Below are 20,548 nucleotides of genomic sequence, written 5' to 3'. Positions count from 1 at the left end.
TAACATCAGGTTGTTACAGTAGGATTTACGACTTAGTGCATCAGCCATAACATTGGCTTTTCCCGAGGTGTACGTTATCCCTAAGTCGTAATCTGAGATCAACTCGACCCAACGTCTTTTCCTGAGATTCAAATCCGGTTGGGTGAATATATATTTCAAACTTTGGTTATCGGTGAAGATCTCGCAACGATTACCGAGAAGGTAATGTCGTCAAGTTTTAAGTGCATGGACTACAACTGCAAGCTCTAGATCATGTGTGGGATAGTTTTCCTCATGTGGGTGTAATTGCTGTGAAGCATAGGCAATTACCTGATGATCTTGCATGAGTATGCAACCTAGTCCTTGTCGCGAGGTGTCGCAGTAGATAATAAAGTCCTTGGAGAAATCTGGTGGTACCAGTACGGGAGCAGATGTCAGGCGTCTTTTCAGTTCCTGAAAGCTGAACTCGCACTGTGGGGTCTACTCGAACTTTTTATCTTTCTTGAGGAGTTCAGTTAGAGGTTTAGCAACCTTGGAGAAATTCTCGACGAAGCAGCGACAATAGCTCGCTAAGCCAAGGAAGCTCCGAACTTGCTTGACCGTTTCAGGTGGAGTCCAATCAAGGACGGCTTGAACTCGCTCGGGATTGACAGCAATACCCTTACCAGAGATTACATGGCCTAGGTAGGTCACTTCTGGCAACCAAAATTCACATTTGGAGAATTTGGCATAAAGGCGACGCTCTCGAAGTTTCGTCAATACCAACCTGAGATGTTCGGCATGTTCTTTCTCATTCTTGGAGTAGATGAGTATATCATCGAGGTATACCACGATGAATTTATCCAAATACTCCATGAAGATCGAGTTCATTAACCGAGAGAAGGTGGCTGGGGCATTGGTTAACCCAAAGGACATAACAGTGTACTCGTATTGGCCATAACGAGTAACAAAGGCCGTTTTAGGAATGCCCCCGTTTTTGATTTTGATTTGATTGTAGCCCAACCTCAAATCCATTTTGAAAAAGACTGATGATCCAGCGAGTTGATCATACAGATCGTTGATCCTGGGGAGCGGATACTTGTTCTTGATAGTGACCAAGTTGACAGGTCGGTAATCTACAACCATCCGATCTGTTCCATCCTTCTTCTTGATGAAGAGGACGGGGCAAGCCCAAGGAGAAGAACTAGGACGGATGAAACCCTTTTTCAAGGACTCATCGAGTTGATTCTTATGCTCGGCTAGTGAAGGAAATATGCCCTAGAGGCAATAATAAAGTTATTATTTATTTCCTTATATCATGATAAATGTTTATTATTCATGCTAGAATTGTATTAACCGGAAACATAATACATGTGTGAATACATAGACAAACAAAGTGTCACTAGTATGCCTCTACTTGACTAGCTCGTTAATCAAAGATGGTTATGTTTCCTAACCATGAACAAGGAGTTGTTATTTGATTAACGGGATCACATCATTAGGTGAATGGTCTGATTGACATGACCCATTCCATTAGCTTAGCACCCGATCATTTAGTATGTTGCTATTGCTTTCTTCATGACTTATACATGTTCCTATGACTATGAGATTATGCAGCTCCCATTTGCCGGAGGAACACTTTGTGTGCTACCAAACGTCACAACGTAAATGGGTGATTATAAAGGTGCTCTACAGGTGTCTCCAAAGGTACATGTTGGGTTGGCGTATTTCGAGATTAGGATTTGTCACTCCGATTGTCGGAGAGGTATCTTTGGGCCCTCTCGGTAATGCACATCACATAAGCCTTGCAAGCATTGCAACTAATGAGTTAGTTGCGAGATGATGTATTACGGAACGAGTAAAGAGACTTGCCGGTAACGAGATTGAACTAGGTATTGAGATACCGACGATCGAATCTCGGGCAAGTAACATACCGGTGACAAAGGGAACAACGTATGTTGTTATGCGGTCTGACCGATAAAGATCTTCGTAGAATATGTAGGAGCCAATATGAGCATCCAGGTTCCGCTATTGGTTATTGACCGGAGACATGTCTCGGTCATGTCTACATTGTTCTCGAACCCGTAGGGTCCGCACGCTTAAGGTTTCGATGACAGTTATATTATGAGTTTATGAGTTTTGATGTACCGAAGTTAGTTCGGAGTCCCAGATGTGATCACGGACATGACGAGGAGTCTCGAAATGGTCGAGACATAAAGATTGATATATTGGACGAAGCAGGGGCGCGGTCAACACGCTCGTCGTCTCCTCCAGGAGATCGAGCGAGGCAGGGAAAACAAAAGACGTTCCTCCGCCCGACAGAAAACAGAGCAGCGGCGGCCTAGGACTTGCGGTGGAGGCCGGCGGGCGTGGATCCGGCGAGGGACTTGGCACACGGCGGGGATGCAGGGGCTCCAGCGAGCGGTGGGAGGTAGCACGGCGCGGCAGCGGTCGACGTTCTCCTGGACAGCTGAATTGAGGGGGCTTGGCGACGTGGACGCCGGAGTTGGGGTCCTTGGTCGCGGGGTGTGGAAGGAGGAGCTCGTGCTCCTGGTTGCTGCTCGGGAGGCGCGAAGCAGAGGAGGCCGGTGCCTCGCGGGCTGTGCGGGGACGAGGAGGCGTCGAGGTGCGCTGCTAGGGAAGGAGCACGGGCGGCACAGGAAGAGGTCGGGCTTGATGCGAAGCACCAAGGGGCGGCCATGGCGGGTCCCCGGGTGGCGGAGGGCGTCGGCAGGAGGTGATCCCCTCCAGATTTGGGGCGGCTTGGGACTTGGCAAGCCTTGTCCATGGCGTCGGGGCAAAGCACCTTTGGTTCCTGCGGAAGCAGGAGAAGGAGAGAGAGAGAGGGATTAGAGCAGAGGAGGGAGTAGAAGGCAGGGAAGGAGAAGAAGGGTGCAGGTGAGGGCGATGGGGTCCTGGTGGTGCTGCTGCTGGTAGCCGGTGGCGAGCTGCTCGTGGTCCCCTCGGGATTGAGCGGAGGAGGCACTGGTGGATGGAGGGGGGCTGTTGAATGGTGGATTCGGGATCGGGAGGGATCCTGAGGTAGATGGTGAGTTGGTGGCGGCGGAGGAATGGGAGGATGGGACATCTTGCTAAATTTTAGGATTTTGTCTCAAATTAGACTAGGGATGGACTATATATATGGAAAAGAGGGAAGTTTGGATCTTCCGATCGAAATCCGGCGGTCGAGATAAAAAAGGTTAGGAGAGTCCAACAAAGAAAACGGAGATGTTTTATAGATGTTTGGGGATGATCTGAATCCAACGGTGACGACTGCCCGGGTCGGGTCCGGGACAGCTTTCGGACGCACGCACGAGGAGGGCCGCAGGCTGACGAGAGAGGTTAGGTTGGGCCTGGCGGTAGGTAGTGGACTGTGTAGACGGTCTAGAGAGGAAAGAGAGGGAAAGCCCGACAACAGTTTTGGAAGACCGAAAACGTCCGACGTTAGACCGGCTATAATGCCGCTATAGTTAACCATTGGGGTGTCAAACAGACTCCGAATGCGATGAAACTTGGCAGGAGGCCTACTGACAACATAAAAACACCGCGTGCCAACTTTCAACCCATTCCAAGATCATTTTCTGGCCACTTATAAAATACTATTTCGGACATGCCGCGGGCGCGTGCAAGTGTGTCTGGGCTCAGAACGGACAACGGAGAGAACTGGGGGAACCCGGACGGATGCAAGTTTCGAAAACATGCAGATGCAATGTGGATGATGACATGGCAAGAAGAAACACGCAAGCATAATTACATGGCAACGATGGCGAATAATTGGAAGACACCTGGCGCAACGGTCTCGGGGCGTTACAACACTCCACCACTACAAGAGGATCTCGTCCCGAGATCTAGGATGGCACCGGAGAGAAGCGGAAGAGGAAGAGAAGAGGTAAAACTAAGTTGCTTCTTTGAAAAATGAGTGAAACCAAAGAACCTTGCGAGGTTGAACAAATTTAAAGAAAGAATGCGACGAAGATGAACAAAGTTGAAAACACTCTGTTAGAAAAGAGGAACAAGGAACATTACTAGAACCTTGTAGGTTGAAAGACATAATAGAAAAGGTTCCAATGGACAAGAAGTACATGCAAGCACTCCGGTTGAAACGAGATGTACAAGGAACGATAAAGATTAATTACGACAACACTCCGGTTAAAACAAGATAGAGAAGGAATAAGGATGATATAATTTGGATAGCACTCCGACTGTAAATGGAAGGAATAGAATATGAACTTGACAAAACAAGATGATGGGTCGAAGAGAGCAACATCACAATGCTCCCGGAACAAAAGTAAGAATGGAATCAAAAGAACGAAGGAGAAAACAACATCTTCTACCTCAAATGAGCTTGAAAAAGCATCTTTAGGAGAAGGGTCGAACAGGGTTGTTGGAAAACTAACAACGAAAAGAGTAAGCTTGTTGTAGGCTTATGGAAAACATCTCGAAATTTGAGGTGAAATTCAGCCACTAATGGAAACAATAGATTGGATTAATATCAACAAGGAGACGAGAAACTTATTTCATCGAAAGGATAAATGAAGGACTTGGGTCGTTTATAAGCACCATAAATAGCAACAATCCTTAGGGAAAGCTTTAGGTGAAATATAATCCAAGATAACTCCAACGAAGAGATTAATGGATTTAAAATACCTCATTCTTGATAACTTGTGAATCATGAAACATGAAGGGAAATTTATAAGAATGACATAACACCACCTCAAAAGATGAGATATAAAAGAATTGCACTTTGGAATGCAAGATGAAGAATGCTTGAACTCCTCTGAAGAGAATCTCGACGAACACTTCGAGAAGGAATTAAATCCTTGATGAACCATCATGTAGAACCTGCATGAAGAACTCCGGTAATAAAAGGATGATAAAAAGAAAGAGAAGTTGAAAACACAAGGTGAAGCCTTGCAATGATATAGATGGATCTTCGCGATGATATGACCGAGAAAACTTGGAACTCTAGAAAAGAAAGACGAGCAATTGAAATCAAGAATTTGATGAACCTCCAGCATAAGGAATTGAATTCACTTGATGAAACAAGAATAAGATTTAATTATGCTTATCCTTCACCAATTTAAATAAATGACAAGCAACGGATTTGGCATAATACTTATTCTCGTTGAAAGGATTAAGAGAGATATAGAGCAATCTTGAGAAAAGACTTCAACGATGCGCCGGTAAGATTGGAAAGAACAAATGAATTGATATGATAATGATGGAAGAAGAATCTTGAATAAACCACCGTAAGAATTGAAAACGAACAAAGAAAAGATAGCGAAACACCATGGGGAATTAGAAAATGAACGAAGATACTTGAGAGAATTTAGATGCAAGTGAACGAAGAGATCCCGAGCTGATTAGAGGATACTTGAACGATTCACCGGTAGGATTTGGAGAACGAGAGCTGAAAATTTGAGTGAATAATTCTGAGAAGATGGGCTCCGAAGAATCAAACTGAAAAGACTCCTGAATTGCTCCATATGGGTGAAAAGAATTCTCACAATCGAAAACAATTATGAGAGGATGGCTTCAAGCTAGAACTTCGCATCTCTGAGAGAACGGATAAGATTTGGAGGAAAAACTCTTCTTTGGTCTTCAAATGTTGAGAAAGATGCTGAGAAACCCCACCATGAATTGTTGAGACACTCCGGAATAATGAAGAATATGAAGGTTGAATCAATAATGAAAAGGATTTGAAAGATCTTGGAGAAAGACATATGACTGATAATAATTCATTCTTAAGTCAATTTGGAAAAGTATTTGTGACTAGCTCCGGAAAAATAAAGAGTCAGGTAAGATCCTGGGGAAAAAACCTGTGGGTTAGGGCCCACTCAAAGATACACCGTTGAACGATTTAAAAGATAGATTGCGCCGGTTGAATTAAATGGCTTGAAAGAGATAACAACCTCGAAATAGGTTGAATGGATTAAGAATGGAAAACGAGAATCTTCTGAGATATCTCCAACACTCCGGAACAATTGAATAGCAAGCGAAGAATGATTAGGAGGTGCACCCGTATGGAAAAACATTTGAAACGAGGAAAAGATATGATCGACAAAGCTTGAATTGAATCCACCGAAGAAGGAAAAGAATGAAGAATAATAAACTTGAAGCTTCCTTAGTATGTTCCTGAGAATCACCGGATAAGAATATTGATGGAAAAGAATGGAGAGGCTTCCATCAATAAAATGGATAGTTGATTAAGAAATCCGAGTCCTTGTAGAAAAAGGGTGGCAGGGCGGGAAAACAAATGCAACTTGGGACGGATGAAATAAACACCATTGCAAAGAACTGAGAATTTGATATCGCGAATGTTGAAATGATCAGATCCACTTGAAGATAAGCACGTCGGCTGAAAAAGAATTGGTGTGACCATCTCGATGATCGAAAAGGGTTAGTACTCCCATAGAAATATGAGAACACCGCTTAGAAAGAGGCATGGAATCAACATTTGACTTCGAAGCAACTCGAATACCACAACTCAAAACAAAACAAAGGATTGGCTTGCAAAATAAGCCGGAAACAAACATATGATAGACCCCATATCGTATCATGTGTCTGTTGGAAAGATACCCTACGAGATACTTGAATTCCCACTTATAAACTCCCGGAACTTTCTGGTTATGCAATCAGGTGTTGGGGATACAGGGGAAGCATAATATCTCACCCAAACTAACAATTCCTACATCTAGCTGTATCCGTCCTTCAACACATAACCAAGAAATCTTCGGAAATCGTGTACCTCAACCTTCGAAAAGCATCCGTTATACGAGTTATGGCAATACTCCCGAACTCTCGCCCCAGTATTGGGTGGCGTCGAGGTTATCTCACCAACAACTGCATAAAAGAGATTTTTGATGTCGGCGAACTCAGGTATTCCAGAACTGCAACGATAAAATTGTGACGACAACACCTCGGAGCTCAACTCCCCGGGACACTGCCTCAACCCCTAAATGTCAGGAGGCACCAAGAACAATGTTCTCATCATAAGACTATCAGAACGATTCTAAGATACCCGCGTGATCCTAAAAAAAATTCGTGAAATTTGAGGAGAGAAAAGTCAAAACTTCTACGTTAGGAGGACTCACCAGAGTGACGAAGGGACTGAGGAGTAAAAATAATCCTACTCTCCGATATATATAATCCTAAGACTCAAAACATTTTGTTCTAGACTCAACAACGTCAGCGATTCAATCAAGCAGGGGGCTCCTAAGTCGGGGATGGCTCTGATTACCAACTTGTAACATCCACAATGCGACTATATCTCCCACATGTCAGGGCACGACTTAGAGGCATAGCCTTATGGTAGGCTTGTCGCAAGAGGGGTAATCTTTACACATCCCATGTACTGAATAAGAAAGGGATAAAGAGTTGGCTTACAATCGCCACTTCACACAACAACAAGTTAAACATACAGCATACAAATTACAAACAAGGTCCGACTACGGAACCAAAATAAAGAAAAGACAACCCCAAATGCTAGATCCCGATCGTCCCAACTGGGATCCACTACTAATCATCCAGAAAGACACAAAACAACGATCAAGATCTTCATTGAGCTCCCACTTGAGCTCAGTTGCGTCATCTACACTGGTATCATAGGCACCTGCAACTGTTTGGAAGTATCTGTGAGTCACGAGGACTCAACAATCTCACACCTGCGAGATCAAGACTATTTAAGCTTATGGGTAGGATAGGGTAATGAGGTGGAGCTGCAGCAAGCACTAAGCATATATGGTGGCTAACATACACAAATAAGAGCGAGAAGAGAAGCAACATAGCGGTCGTGAACTAGAAGTGATCCTAAAACTACTTACGTTCAAGCATAACACAAGAACCGTGTTCACTTCCCGGACTTCGCCGAGAAGATACCATCATGGCTACACACGCGGTTGATTCATTTTAATTAAGTTAAATGTCAAGTTCTCTACAACCGGATATTAACAAATTCCCATCTGCCACATAACCGCGGGCACGGCTTCCGAAAGTTCAAACCCTGCAGGGGTGTCCCAACTTAGCCCATCACAAGCTCTCACGGTCAACGAAGGATATTCCTTCTCCCAGGAAGACCCGATCAGTCTTGGAATCCCGGTTACAAGACATTTCGACAATGGTAAAACAGGACCAGCAAATCCTTCCAATGTGTGGACATCCTGATAGGAGTCGCACGTATCTCGTTCTCAGGACACACTGGATAGGTGAAGCTACGAGTGAAACTAACCCACAAGTTGCCCCGAGGTGGTCCCACAGGTTGCCCGGCTCGGACCAACACTTAGAGAAGCACTGGCCAGGCGGGGGGGGGGGGGTTAAATAAAGATGACCCTCGAGAGCGTGACTCCCAGGGGAAAAGTATTGGTGGTGGTGAGGCAAATGGTAAAACCAAAGTTCGGCCTTGCTGGAGGAGTTTTATTCAAAGTGAACTGTCAAGGGGTTCCCATAACACCCAACCACGTAAGGAACGCAAAAATCAAGGAACATAACACTGGTATGATGAAAACTAGGGCGGCAAGAGTGGAACAAAACACCAGGCATAAGGCCGAGCCTTCCACCCTTTACCAAGTATATAGATGCATTAATTAAAATAATAGATATTGTGATATCCCAACACATCCATGTTCCAGCATAGAACAAACTTCATCTTCACCTTCAACTAGCAACGCTATAAGAGGGGCTGAGCAAAGCGGTAACATAGCCAAACAACAGTTTGCTAGGAAGCTAGGTTAGAGGCTTCACATGGCAATATGGGAGGCGTGATACAACAAGTGTTAGGTAGCGCGACATAGAGATAGAGCGAACAACTAGCAAGCAAAGATAGAAGTGATTTCGAGGGTATGGTCATCTTGCCTGAGATCTCGCAAGGAAGAAGAACGAGTCCATGAAGAAGGCAAATGGACGTAGTCGAATGAATCCTCACAACTTTGGAACGGAACCGAAGCTAACGAGAGAAGCAACCCAAAAAGAAGCAAGCAACATAGTAAACAACCATCACAAAAACATGGCATGATGCACAATCAAGTATGATGCATGTCCGGTTTAATGAGGCATGGCATGGCAAAGTGCACAAACAAAACTACAAGTTAAGTGGAGCTCAATATGCAACGAGTTGCATATTGATGAAACACCACATTCAATCATTTAATTCACTCTCGTTAATGTACCCAAGAATATTAAATGTTATTAAACATGGCAAGAGATGAAACATAATAAAACTATCTATCTAGGCAAGTTTAAATGAGGCCGGAACAACAAACAACAATTCTGGAAAATCCCCATACGCATATTATGAATTTGGTACTGTTATGCCCTAAACCATATTTAAAGTTGTTAAACATGCAAGATGAGTGCACCAAGTTAAACTAGGCATTTTTCTACCCCATTTACATATAAAGTTTGTTAAGTTTGGAGCTACGGTTATTTAGTTATGAAATAAAACATTTTAACATGGCAATATGCAAATTAATGCAAACATCAATTTTAAACATTTTAAACATGCATGAAAGTTGGATATTATGAAACTAGATGAAATTCTAGTCATTTTTCATATTAAGTTTGTTTAATTCTGATGTGCGGTTAATTAGTTACTATATGCATGACAACTAGGGGTTTTTCTGTAAAAACTACAGTCTCGGGAAATAAGCTAAAACCGCAGACACTGAAAAAAACACGACATGGGCCGAATCTGAAGCATGCTGGGCCAGCAGAACAGAGAAAAAAAATAAAGGGGCGCTGGTGGTGGCCTCACTATGGGCCAAGACCCATCTGTAGAGGAGGCAAGCTTGGAGAGCTGGCCTTTGCGTGGCAAACCCTATTCGGCGCCCGTTGCGCCCGTTTCTTAGGTTTGCGCAAACGGGCGCATACCCCCCGCGCTTGCTGGGCCGGCCCATTTCATTTTTTTTGTTGGTTCAAAACTGCAGTAAAAATGGTGCTTTTAAGGTTTTTCTGTAAAAACTACAGTCTCGGGAAATTAGCTAAAACCGTAGACATTGAAAAAAACACGGCATGGGCCGAATCTGAAGCATGCTGGGCCAGCAGAATAGAGAAAAAAAAATAAAGGGGGCGCTGGTGGTGGCCTCACCATGGGCCAAGGCCCATCTGTAGAGGAGGCAAGCTTGGAGAGCTGGCCTTTGCGCGGCAAACCCTATTCGGCGCCCGTTGCGCCCGTTTCTTCGGTTTGCGCAAACAGGCGCATACCCCCCACGCTTACTGGGCCGGCCCGTTTTATTTTTTTCATTGGTTCAAAACTGCAGTAAAAATGGTGCTTTTAAGGTTTCGAAGACAGGATCCCTCGTTTAAGGATGCTGCACACTGACCACCAGGACAACGAAGAACTTGTGTCTAACAGTTCTTTCTTTTCTTTTATTTCTTTTAGGTCGCGATCTCACTGGTTCGCTGATTTCTGGGCTGTTTTTTCTCTTTTTTTCTTATTCCCTTTTCATTTAATTTACTTAAATACGCGAACGTTTTTTCAAATATGTGAACTTTTTTTTCAAATTCCATGAACTTTTATCAAAATTGATGAACTTCTTTTCAAACTTGATGAACTTTTTTTCATTCGAGGAACTTTTCTCAAATTCGGTGAACTTTTTTCAGATTTGATGAACTTTTTTCAAAATTGAAAAACTTTTTTTTTCCAAATTTGATGAACTTTTCTTTTTGATGAACTCTTTTCAAAGTTGATGAACCATTTTTCAAATTTAGATGCACTTTTTTGAAAATTCACTAAACCTTTTTCAGAATCGATGAACTTTTCTCAAAGTCGATAAATGTTTTTTTCAAACTCGATGAACTTTTTTGAAATTCTTTGAACTTTTTCAGAATCGATGAACTTTTTTTCAAAGTCGATGAACTTTTTTTAAATTCGATGAACTTTTCTCAAATTTGATGATTTTTCCCAAATTTGATGAACTATTTTTCGAAACGATGAATGTTCTCAAATTAGTCATTTTTTTCATCTTAATGAACTTCGTGAATATGTGAACGTTTTCTAATTCGTGAACTTTTTTTGAATAGACTAATGTTAATTTGCTTGTTCATGATTTTTTTAAGAAAATCATGTTTATCCAAATTGACTTTCCTTCTTTTAAAAGAAAAATCATGTTTATCCAAATTGTTATCAAATAATACCAAAAATATAATTGATACACAGATAGTGCGGCTACTATCATTCTTATAATGTTCGCTCTAACTTGAGACAGAAGTATGTGGCTATTACAGTGGTTCGCAAGATGCTTGAAGAATCTAGTGTGCGGGTTCGATTCCACGTACGGCATCTTTTTGGAGCGTTTTTGGTTTTTGGTGTGAACAACAAGCGCTTCCATTTTTGCCACGTGATGGGCCAGCCCATATCACGAAGCGCGTGGGCGCCAGAACTCCAGCCGGCGCTGAAGGCGCCGGTTAGGAGCTCTCCCTTTGCGCGACGCAAGGGAGCTGCTGGGCTGAAGCAGAGGGGGCCTAGGCACGTGGACGAAGCAGGGGCGCGGTCAACACGCTCGTCGTCTCCTCCAGGAGATTGAGCGAGGCAGGGAAAACAAAACACATTCCTCTGCCCGACAGAAAACAGAGCAGCGACGGCCTAGGACTTGCGGTGGAGGCCGGCGGGCATGGATCCGACGAGGGACTTGGCGCACGGCGGGGACGCAAGGGCTCCAACGAGCGGCGGGAGGTAGCATGGCGTGGCGGCGGTCGATGTTCTCCTGGACGGCTGAATCGAGGGGCCTTGGCGACGTGGACGCCGGAGTTGGGGTCCTCGGCCACGGGGTGTGGAAGGAGGAGCTCGTGCTCCTGGTTGCTGCTCGGGAGGCACGAAGCAGAGGAGGCCGGTGTGCCTCGCAGGCTGTGCGGGGATGAGGAGGCGTCGAGGTGCGCTGCTGGGGAAGGAGCATGGGCGGCACAGGAGGAGGTTGGGCGTGACACGAAGCACCAAGGGGCGGCCATGGCGGGTCCCTGGGTGGCGGAGGGCGTCGACAGGAGGTGATCCCCTCCAGATCCGGGGCGGCTTGGGACTTGGCAAGCCCTGTCCATAGCATCGGGGAAGAGCTCCTTTGGTTCCTACGGAAGCAGGAGAAGGAGAGAGAGAGGGATTAGAGCAGAGGAGGGAGTAGAAGGCAGGGAATGAGAAGAAGGGGCAGGTGAGGGCGATGGGGTCCTGGTGGTACTGCTGCTAGTAGCCGCTGGCGAGCTGCTCGTGATTCCCTCGGGATCGAGCAGAGGAGGCGCTGGTGGATGGAGGGGGCTGTTAAATGGTGGATTCGGGATCGGGAGGGATCCCGAGGTAGATGGCAAGTTGGTGGCGGCGGAGGAATGGGAGGATGGGAAATCTTGCTAAATTTTAGGGTTTTGTCTCAAATTAGACAAGGGGTGGACTATATATATGGAAAAGAGGGTAGTTTGAATCTTCTGACCGAAATCCAGCGGTCGAGATAAAAAAGGTTAGGAGAGTTCAACGAAGAAAACAGAGATGTTTTATAGATGTTTGGGGATGATCCGAATCCAACGGTGACGACTGCCCTGGTCGGGTCCGGGACAACTTTCATACGCACGCGCGAGGAGGGCCGTGGGCTGATGAGAGAGGTTAGGTTGGGCCTAGCGGTAGGTAGTGGACTATGTAGACGCTCTAGGGAGGAAAGAGAGGGAAAGCCCGGCAACAGTTTTCGGAGACCAAAAACGTCCGACGTTAGACCGGCTATAATGCCACTATAGTTAACCGTTGGGGCGTCAAACGGATTCCGAATGCGATGAAACTTGGCAGGTGGCCTACTGACAACATAACAACACCGCATGCCAACTTTCAACCCATTCTGAGAACATTTTCTGGCCACTTATAAAATACTATTTCGGACATGCCACGGACGCGTGCAAGTGTGTCTGGGCTCAGAACGGACAACAGAGAGAACTGGGGGAACCCGGATGGATGCAAGTTTCAAAAATATGTAGATGCAATGCGGATTATGACATGGCAAGAAGCAACACGCAAGCAGAATGACATGGCAACGATGACGAATAAGTGGAAGAGACCTGGCGCAACGGTCTCGGGGCGTTACACCCACTCCAGGGGACGCCGAGAGCTCAGGAGCACATGACGGCCGTGGAGGCGGGCCAAGATACTTCCTCATCTCAGAGGTAATGTCACTGTGTTTCTGAGAATAACTTATCATGGATCTTAATTCTTCCAATCCTGTCGCAGATGGCCCATTGTTCCTCCCATAAAGGAGGGCAAAATAGTAGACAGGACATGGGCTCCAAATAGTTGCACGGGACCCCTTCCTACCTCGGGAGCCACTCCCGAGGTACCTAAGCCAGAGGATTCGGGGACCTGTTCAGCCACCACCTCCGAGGTCTAGAGCACCATGAGCCACCGATGACGGAAAGCCTCTTTGAGGGTGCCTTTACTAGCGAAGAGTTTAATGCTCTTAGCTTGATGGACGCCTACCTTGGAGTGACCCACTCTGTCTTTGAGAAGGCAGTGGGCATTTTATCACAGGGCTTGCATGTAAGGTTTTATCTGAAGCCACATTATTTCGTCATATCTTGTGTTGGTCGTAATTTGTTTGCTTAAAGGCAGACTTAAACTGCCCAGCCTGGCTGTAGCCCCTAAGGCTTGGTATGGGCACTTGTGACCGTATGAAGGCTTGATACTAAGTGAAGATGTTGTCTTTTATAGGGAGCTCGGGAGAAAAATAATCAACTCGCCGAGGTACTCGACTAGATAAAGGGGAAGCTGAACACTGCTCTAGCTGAAGTATAGCATGTAAAGGAATTTACCCGAGAAACATATGGTAAGTCTCTCTGCTTCACCTTTACATGCTTGTAGTGCAATCATCCCAAATTCATATGACATGGTGTATTTCAGCAGCTCAAGCCGTTGGTCACCTTGAAAGGGATCTTAAACAGGCCCGTGACGAGTTGCATTATGCGGAATTGCAGCGGCAAGTTGGCCAACATGTGTTAACCCGAAGAAGGGAAGACATGAGCGCACTTAGAGCTAAAAATGCTCGACAAGCTCAAGAGATTGAGAATCTAAAAGCTCAACTGGCCACTGCCCAAGCAAAAGAGCGACAAATGAGTCAAGTAATTTTTGTTAACCTTTCGTATCCATTTTAAGATGGTTTTTCGGTTGTGGTATCCCAAAATATAAATGATGGACTAACATGCGTTTTCCTATCAGTTTCCCTAGTAAGCCAGCCCCTTGAGGCTAATGAACCATTGTCCGTGGACACCATGACTTATCTGGCCATGGTGCATGAGGATGCTCGGAAGGCAATGAAGGGAGTATTCAAGGCTTTATGGTCCGAGGAATAGCATGTGCCCTAAGACATGGTGGTCCTTGCCGAGCGTCTAAAAGAGCTCAACACAAATCTGAGCTTGGAAGATATCGACATGCCGCGAGGGAGTGAGGGAGGCCTGGGACATGGTCAAAAGCCATGGTCAAAACTCGGTACACTACCGTGGATACCACACATCTGACCGAGGTATGGCCCATGGGGCCCAACGGGGAAGAAATACCTACAAGCCTTGGGTACGAAAATGTCATGCTTGCTGCTCAATTTTCGCAGAAAGACTACACCTTAGATGTTTTAATAGATGGGCTAGACTAGGTGTAACTGATTGTTTCTGTATGACTCTATGTATTAAAGAACTTCATGTCATTAATCAATCTTCTCATCCGAACTCTGTCAACCAGCCCTCGACTTCTACCTCCCCATCTAGTGGCTGAGGAGTGTCCATACTATTGGCCGAAGTAATCGATCCAGATGTTTCAGGGACAAGGCAATCCGGCTATATGGTTTGAAAGACAAGAGTAGGTCAGAAAGTTATGCTATATTACTTTTTAATGTAAGAAACATCTTCCAAGAAAAATAGTTCTAGTTCCTTTCGTCGGGTTATTGTGCCAAGTACTTTTGTCCGAAGACGGGTGACATCGGGGGTAAAGCCCCTAGTCGGGGTTTGAAAGACCCCATCCATTCTATTCCTATGTCGTGGACGACCAATTTGAAAACTTAAGATTGCTAGCTTTCAACTTCATCCATCTGAGGTACTGCTCTAGATTACCCAAGAGTAACAATCATAGGGTGCTCCCTTTGCCTCTTAGCTGAATAATCGGGAATTTAAGGGGCTAGCACAGGAGCCAGGCAACCCAGCTTGGCCAAATCTTAAGTCAAATTAATGCATATTTTGGCTTTAGTGATAATAGGGTAGAAGACATGGGATCAACGCACGTTTTGAAAAGAACATTATTTCGTTATGGCCCTCAAGGGAAGACATATGAAAGTAATGCTAAATACAAAAAAGGAAAGAAAAAGGTATTTACATAGGAAGAGGGTGCTCGGGGTTAGCCGTAGAAACGTCGGAGTAGTGCGACATTCCATGGATTGGGTTCTAGTCGCTGGTCCGTTGGATCTCGGATTCAATAGACGCCCAATGAGAACATGGTGTTTGATGAATGGCCCATCCCATTTAGGTGAGAGCTTGTTACTCTACTTCTACGGATGTAGTCTCATGACCAGATCTCCTACGCCGAATTCCTTTGCGCAGACCTCCTTGCTATGATAACGTCTTTCTTGCTGCTGATAAATTGCAGAACGAGCCAGGGCTATGTTAAGTTCCTCCTCCAAGGCGTCCAAGGCATCCTACAAATCTAGCTTGGCCTCTCGTTCCTTGTACATACGTACCCGAGGTGTGTCATGGATTATATCACAAGGGAGTGCTGGCTCGGTGCCGTATGCCATAAAGAATGGAGTATATCTAGTGGATCGATTCAGCATGGTGCAGAGCCCCCATAGTACGGAATTGAGTTCCTATACCCATTTGCAGTCTACTTCTTTAAGGGAGCGTACTAGCCTTGTTTTGATACCGCTGAGTATTAGTTCATTGGCTCGTTCTACCTGTCCATTTGACTACATATGATAGATGTCGAGCTTTATGCCCATCTTGGCGCACCACAGTTTGACCTACTTGGCAGTGTTTGTCCCATTATCTGTTATAAGACTGTGGGGGACACCGTAATGGTGTACTATCCCAGAGATGAACTCGATTACTGGAAATACTCTGGCCGAGGTAACAGGTTTTGCTTCGATCCATTTGGTAAACTTATCTACCATGACAAGTAAATATTTGGTTTTACATGAACCTCCTTGAAGAGGGACAACCATGTCCATCCCCCATACCATGAACGGCCAAGTGATCAGGATAGTGTGGAGGACTGTGGGGGGCATGTGGCTTTGTTTGGTGAACACCTGACAGCCAAGGCAACATTGTACTAATGCTATTGCATCAGCCCCTTCTGTCGGCCAGTAAAACTCAGCTCGGAAGGCCTTGCTGACCAAGGTCCAAGCAGCGGCGTGATGTCCGCTCATGCCGGTGTGTATTTCTTGAAGCAACGATCTCCCTTCCTCTTTGGGTGTACATCGCTGGAGGACCCCCCATGGTACTTACCCTATAGAGATCACCCTCCTAGATCTTATAGGCCTTAGACTGCCTTACGATCCAACGTGCATCAGTTTGGTCTTCGGGGAGCTCCTTGCAGAGTAAGTATGCTAAGAGTGGCTCGGTCTAGGGTGCAATGACTGCCATGACCTCGTGATCCATGGTCGTTGTAGCGCCCAAGATGCAATTCTATCCCAATCATGTGATGAATTCATGATCGGGGCACAATCACATTTCAAGCGCATAGCAAGGTGGATATCATTACAACATACCATGTACCGAATAGATGAGAATACAAGGTAAAGGCTTACACTCGCCACAAGCTACAACATGAATACAATAGTTCATCAATACATAACAATCATCATACAGAAGAGCAGGATCCAACTACGGATGAAATCAAACGAAAAAGAAGATTGACATCCACCCTACTAACCCCAGGCTCCCCCGACCTGGAACCTATCTCTTGATCGAAGAAGAAGAAGAAGATGAAGAACTCCAAATCAAGCAAGCATCGCTCTCGCGTCAGATCATCGCATTACCTGTACCTGCAACTGTTGTTGTAGTAATCTGTGAGCCACGAGGACTCAGCAATCCCATTACCATGGGTATCAAGACTAGAAAAGCTCAATGGGAATGCAATGGATAAGTGGCGAGGCTGCAGCAAGCAGCTAAGCAATGTATGGTGGCTAACTTATGAGTACAAGAGTAAGATAAGAAACTATGCAAACGGTCGCAAACGAGTAATGATCAATAAGTGATCCTGAACTACTTACATTCAAACACAACCCCACCGTGTTCTCTTCTCAAACGCACCCGAAAAGAGACAATCACGATTACGCACACGGTTGGTGTATTTTAATTGAGTTTACTTCAAGTCCTCTACAATCGGATATTAACAAATTCCCATCCGCCACATAACCGCGGGCACGACTCTCGAAAGTTTAAACCCTGCAGGGTTATCCCAACTTAGCCCATGACAAGCTCACGATCTGCGGAGACAATCCTCCATCGTGGGACATCCGATCAAACTCGGGATCCCGGTGCATAAGACATTTCGACAATGGTAAAACAAAACCAGCAAGACCTCCCGGCGTGCCGACACCCTGATAGTAGCCGCGCGCATCTCGTCTCAGGCCACGTCCGGATGAGCGAAGCGTACATGTACCAGATACCCCAAGTTGCCAAGAGGCGGTCCCGCACGGTGCTCTAGTTTGGGACCAACACCATCAGCACTGGCCCCCCTGTATTAGGTTGAATAATGAACCTCGAGTAGCGCTAACTCCCTATGGGTCAAATTTATTATGATGTTTAGTTATTAGGTTGGGCAAATGTTAAAACCAATGTTGGGCCTTGCAGGAAGAGTTTTATTCATAGCAAACTATCAAGAGGGGCCCATAAACCCTCATCATGTTAGGGACGCAAAATCAAGGAACATAACACTGGTATGACGGAAACTAGGGCGGCAAGAGTGGAACAAAACACCAGGCAAAAGGCCGAGCCTTCCATCCTTTAGCAAGTATATAGATGCATTAATTAAATAAGAGATATTGTGATATCCCATGATATCCATGTCCCAATATGGAACAAACTGCAACTGTACCTGCAACTAGAAACGCTATAAGAGGGACTGAGGTAACATAGCCAAACAACGATTTGCTGGGATGGTGGAAAAGGTTAGTGGCTATCATGGCAATTTGGGAGGCTTGATAAACAAGTGGTAGGTAGCGCGACATAGCTATAGCATCGAGACAACTAGCATAGCAAAGATAGTAGTGAGATCCAAGGTGATGGTCATCTTGCCTGAAATCCCGCTAGGAAGAAGAATGAGTCCATGAAGTAGACGAACCACATAGTTGAACAGATCCTCACAATCGCAACGTAACCGGAACTACCGAGGAGAGCACAACCGAAAAGAAGCAAACATCATAGTAAACAACCATCACATAAGCATGGCATTATGCACAATCAAGTATGATGCATGTCCGGTTTAAAGAGGCATGGCAAAGTGCAACAAACAATACTACAAATTAAGTGGAGCTCAATATACAACGAGTTGCATATTGACGAAACACCACAATAAATATTTAGTTCTCTCCCGTTTATGTACTCAACAATATTAAATGTTGTTAAACATGGCAATAGGTGAAGCATAATAAAAATAACTATTTAGGAAAGTTTAAATGAGGCCAGAACAATAAACAACAATTCCAGTAAATCCCCATATGCATATTTCAAATTTGGTACTGTTCTTCCCTATACATAATTTTAGAGTTGTTAAACATGCAAAGTAATGCCACCATGTTAATCTATGCATTTTCTACCCAATTTACATATAAAGTTTATTTAATTCAGAGCTACGGTTAATTAGTTATGAAATAAACCATTTTAGCAAGTCATATATGTAAATTTATGCAAACAACAAGTTAAACATTTCAAACATGGATGAAGGTTGGATATTATGAAGGTACATGAAAATCTGAGCATTTTACATATATAAATTATTTTAATCCGATGCATATTTATGAGCTAATAAATGCATGAAGTTTAGGGGTTTTCTGTAAAACCGTAAGGTCTGGAAAATAGACAAAATCGCAGAGTCTAAAAAAATATACTCTGGGCCGTATCTGGGCATGGGCTCAAACAGGAACTGGGCGCGACATGATTAAACAACGCTTAGAGAGCAATATAGTGGAGGGCTGTGGGGAGCTCGCCATGGGCCAAGGGCCGGCAAGGCAGAGGAGCTGGGCAGGCCGGCTGGGCTGGATGTGGCTGAGGCCCACGCGCGTGGAGGAGGCCCACTCGCTCGACTGGGTTGACGACGTGGTCAACGGGCACACGTACGACGTGTGCTCGTCTCCTGGCAGATGAGATGAATACGACGACGGTCGAAGGCGAGGACTCCGGCGGGTGATGGGATGACGGACTTGGGTGGTGGAGCTCCACGCGACGACAGGGATGGGGACTTGACGATGGGATCCAGCGAGGAGGCTTCGGAGATGGCTGGATCCGGGCTAGGCGGGGGGAGGATGAAGCTCCTGGGCGTCGGGGCTCCATGTGCGGCGCTGAGCACAGAGAGGGATAGAGAGAAACGTGAGCGGGAGAGAAGAGAGCAGAAGGGAGCGATGGAGGGCAGGGGTGGCGCAACCTGGTGGTGCTCGTTGGAGCAGCGGTGGCGAGGAGGAGGACCTCGGGTGGCGACTGAGGGAATGAACATGGACGAGTGGCTCCACGGGTGCGTGCGCGGCTGTAGGAGCGGATGAAGACGGCTGCGGGCGGACGAATGTGTCCTGGAGACAGAGGAGGAGCTCGGGCGGCTCGGCCACCGGTGCAGGACGAAGGCAAAGGGCGACGGGGTCGAGTGGAGGCGCATACGGGAGGAGCTCGTCTCCTCCTGGATCGGGACAAGGTGCGGGGTTGCGGGGGCCCTTGCTCGAGCGCCCAGGCTGCTGGAACAAGGCGGGGATGGATTGTTGGAGGCTGGATGGGGATCGAGAGGTGGCAGCTGCGGGAAATCAAGAAGGTGGAGCCTTGGTAGTGTGGGGCTGGACGATGGGATCTGGGAGGATCCTGAGGTGGGAGACAACAAGGGGCGGCAGCGGCGGAGGGATGGGACATTGTCCCTAGATTTTAGGGTTAGTCAAGTTTAGGTATGAGGTTGGACTATATATAGGAAAGGGAGTAGATTGATCATCCGATTTAGATCAGACAGTCGAGATAATTAGGCTAGGAGAGTCAAAGAAGAAACAAGAGATATTTTATGGATGTTTGGGGATGATCCAGACCCAACGATGATGACTGAGCAGGTCGGGTTCGGGTAAGTTCGGACACGCACGCGAGGGGGTTTTGTGCACTGTGTAGAGAGGCTCAAATGGTCGGATAATAAAGAACGGTTGGTCTCGAAAGGGACAACGAAGGCAACGGGGAGAAGCAGGAACTACGAACGGATGCGAGTTTTATGAAAACACGCGGATGCATTAAAGATTAAGCGATGATGAGATGTAACAAACAAATAAAACACACACAACAACGAAATAACTAGAAGGTGTCTGGAGCGTCGGCCTCGCGTCATTACAGTCGTTTTATGGACGTTGATCCACCCCTTATGTCTTCTTCTGTGGCATCCTCGGGTGGGGAAAATTGCCCTGCATCGTTTGACTCT

The 20,548-nt window shown here is 45.8% G+C and overlaps 1 long non-coding RNA gene across 1 annotated transcript; it reads right to left on the bottom strand.

Annotated features, from left to right (window-relative positions):
• Nucleotides 1-16,675: 16,675 nt before the first annotated feature.
• LOC125541436 (uncharacterized) lies at nucleotides 16,676-20,022 on the bottom strand. The gene is made up of 2 exons (XR_007297529.2): nucleotides 19,535-20,022; nucleotides 16,676-19,451 (listed from the first exon to the last, which is right to left on the bottom strand). It is a non-coding gene; the product is annotated as an uncharacterized LOC125541436 (long non-coding RNA).
• Between the last annotated feature and the right edge of the window lie 526 nt (nucleotides 20,023-20,548).

This window comes from Triticum urartu, chromosome 2A (assembly GCF_056163025.1).
Source record: "Triticum urartu cultivar PI428250 chromosome 2A, HENAU_Tu73, whole genome shotgun sequence".
Lineage (NCBI taxonomy): Eukaryota > Viridiplantae > Streptophyta > Magnoliopsida > Poales > Poaceae > Triticum > Triticum urartu.
This window is presented reverse-complemented; position numbering and strand designations above follow the sequence as displayed.